This window comes from Aegilops tauschii, chromosome 5, assembly GCF_002575655.3.
Source record: "Aegilops tauschii subsp. strangulata cultivar AL8/78 chromosome 5, Aet v6.0, whole genome shotgun sequence".
Taxonomy (NCBI): Eukaryota; Viridiplantae; Streptophyta; class Magnoliopsida; order Poales; family Poaceae; genus Aegilops; species Aegilops tauschii.
In genome coordinates, this window is record NC_053039.3 from 30,807,833 (window position 1) to 30,811,522 (window position 3,690).

Genomic DNA, 3,690 nt, shown 5'->3' on the forward strand with positions numbered 1-3,690 from the left:
CAGGGTTTCATACGGAAACTCGTCTGTTACAAAGGGATTTCATTTTTTGAACTTATTTGAACTCCTGAGTTTTTTTGTTTTCAAAATGCAGCATTCAAAGGCACATCATCAATTTTCAACCCTTTCTGACTTCATTTGTTATGTTTCATGCATTTACTGATTATTTTGAACTATAAGACCCTGAAATTGAAAAGCATTTCAAATGAACTCTGAAAAGGTTGAAAGTTGGCATGGCATCATCATTTGACCCATATAGCATGTGCAAGAAAGTAGAGAGGGTTACGACAAAAACTGGATGCACTTCGTGTAGAAAAAGGACAATATCTTTCGAAGTATCAGGGTTTCATACGGAAACTCGTCTGTTACAAAGGGATTTCATTTTTGAACTTATTTGAACTCCTGAGTTTTTTTGTGTTCAAAATGCAGCATTCAAAGGCACATCATCATTTTCAACCCTTTCTGACTTCATTTGTTATGTTTCATGCATTTACTGATTATTTTGAACTATAAGACCCTGAAATTGAAAAGCATTTCAAATGAACTCTGAAAAGGTTGAAAGTTGGCATGGCATCATCATTTGACCCACATAGCATGTGCAAGAAAGTAGAGAGGGTTACGGCACAAACTGGATGCACTTCGGGTACAAAACGGACAATCTCTTTGATGTATCGCGGTTTCATATGGAAACTCGTCTGTTACAAAGGGATTTCATTTTTTTGAACTTATTTGAACTGCACAATTTTTCTGTGTTCAAAATGCACCATTCAAAGCCACACCATCAATTTTCAACCCTTTCTGACTTCATTTGTTATTTTTCATGCATTTACTGATTATTTTTAGCTATATGACCCTGAAATTGAAAAGCATTTCAACTGAACTCTGAAAAGGTTGAAAGTTGGCATGATATCATCATTTAACCCACATAGCATGTGCAAGAAAGTAAAGAGGGTTACGGCAAAAACTGGATGCACTTCGTGTACAAAACGGACAATCTCTTTCGAAGTATCAGGGTTTCATACGGAAACACGTCTGTTACAAAGGGATTTCATTTTTCTGAACTTATTTGAGCTCCAGAGTTTTTTCTGTGTTCAAAATGCACCATTCAAAGCCACATCATCAATTTTCAACCCTTTCTGACTTCATTTGTTATTTTTGATGCATTTACTGAATAGTTTGAGCTATAAGACCCTGAAATTCAAGAGCATTTCAAATGAACTCTTAAAAGGTTGAAAGTTGGCATGGTATCATCATTTGACCCAGATAGCATGTGCAAGAAAGTAGAGAGGGTTACGGCAAAAACTGGATGCACTTCGTGTACAAAACGGACAATCTTTTTCGAAGTATCAGGGTTTCATACGGAACCTGGTCTGTTACAAAGGGATTTCATTTTTTTGAACTTATTTGAACTCCAGAGTTTTTCTGTGTTCAAAATGCACCATTCAAAGCCACATCATCAATTTTCCAACCCTTTCTGACTTCATTTGTTATTTTTGATGCATTTACTGAATATTTTGAGCTATAAGACCCTGAAATTGAACAGCATTTCAAATGAACTCTGAAAAGGTTGAAAGTTGGCATGGTATCATCATTTGACCCACATAGCATGTGCAAGAAAGTAGAGAGGGTTACGGCAAAAACTGGATGCACTTCGTGTACAAAACGGACAATCTCTTTCGAAGTATTAGGGTTTCGTACGGAAACTCGTCTGTTACAAAGGGATTACATTTTTTGAACTTATTTGATCTCCATAGTTTTTCTGTGTTCAAAATGCACCATTGAAAGCCACATCATCAATTTTCAACCCTTCTGACTTCATTTGTTATTTTTCATGCATTTACTGATTATTTTGAGCTATAAGACCCTGAAATTGAAAAACATTTCAAATGAACTCTGAAAAGGTTGAAAGCTGGCATGGTATCATCATTTCATCCACATAGCATGTGCACGAAGGTAGAGAGGGTCACGGCAAAAACTGGATGCACTTCGTGTACAAAACGGACAATCTCTTTCGAAGTATCAGGGTTTCATACGGAAACTCGTCTGTCACAAAGGGATTTCATTTTTTGAACTTATTTGAAGTCCGTCATTTTTCTGTGTTCAAAATGCACCATTCAAAGCCACATCATCAATTTTCAACCCGTTCTGACTTCATTTGTTATTTTTTCATGCATTTACTGATTATTTTGAGCTTTATGACCCTGAAATGGAAAAGCATTTCAAATGAACTCTGGAAAAGGTTGAAAGTTGGCATGGTATCATCATTTGACCCACATAGCATGTGCAAGAATGCAGAGAGGGTTACGACAAAAACTGGATGCACTTCGTGTACAAAACGGACAATCTCTTTCGAAGTATCAGGGTTTCATACGGAAACTCGTCTGTTACAAAGGGATTTCATTTTTTTTGAACTTATTTGAACTCCAGAGTTTTTCTATGTTCAGAATGCACCATTCGAAGCCACATCATCAATTTTCAACCCTTCTGACTTCATTTGTTATTTTTCATGCATTTACTGATTATTTTGAGCTATAAGACCCTGAAATTGAAAAACATTTCAAATGAACTCTGAAAAGGTTGAAAATTGGCATGGTATCATCATTTGACCCACATAGCATGTGCAAGAATGCAGAGAGGGTTACGACAAAAACTGGATCCACTTCGTGTACAAAACGGACAATCTCTTTCGAAGTATCAGGGTTTCATACGGAAACTCGTCTGTTACAAAGGGATTTCATTTTTTTTTGAACTTATTTGAACTCTAGATTTTTTCTGTGTTCAAAATGCACCATTCAAAGCCACATCATCAATTTTCAACCCTTCTGACTTCATATTTTTATTTTCCATGCATTTACTGATTATTTTGAGCTATAAGACCCTGAAATTGAAAAAACATTTCAAATGAACTCTGAAAAGGTTGAAAGCTGGCATGGTATCATCATTTGATCCACATAGCATGTGCACGAAGGTAGAGAGGGTCACGGCAAAAACTGGATGCACTTCGTGTACAAAACCGGACAATCTCTTTCGAAGTTATCAGCGTTTCATACGGAAACTCGTCTGTCACAAAGGGATTTCATTTTTTGAACTTATTTGAAGTCCGTCGTTTTTCTGTGTTCAAAATGCACCATTCAAAGCCACATCATCAATTTTCAACCCTTTCTGACTTCATTTGTTATTTTTCATGCATTTACTAATTATTTTTAGCTATATGACCCTGAAATTGAAAAGCATTCAAATGAACTCTGAAAAGGGTTGAAAGTTTGCATGGTATCATCATTTGACCCACATAGCATGTGCAGAATGCAGAGAGGGTTACGACAAAAACTGGATGCACTTCGTGTACAAAACGGACAATCTCTTTCGAAGTATCAGGGTTTCATACGGAAACTCGTCTGTTACAAAGGGATTTCATTTTTTTTGAACTTATTTGAACTCCAGAGTTTTTCTGTGTTCAGAATGCACCATTCGAAGCCACATCATCAATTTTCAACCCTTCTGACTTCATTTGTTATTTTTCATGCATTTACTGATTATTTTGAGCTATAAGACCCTGAAATTCAAAAACATTTCAAATGAACTCTGAAAAGGTTGAAAGTTGGCATGATATCATCATTTTATCCACATAGCATGTGCACGAAAGTAGAGAGGGTCACGGCAAAAACTGGATGCACTTTGTGTACAAAACGGACA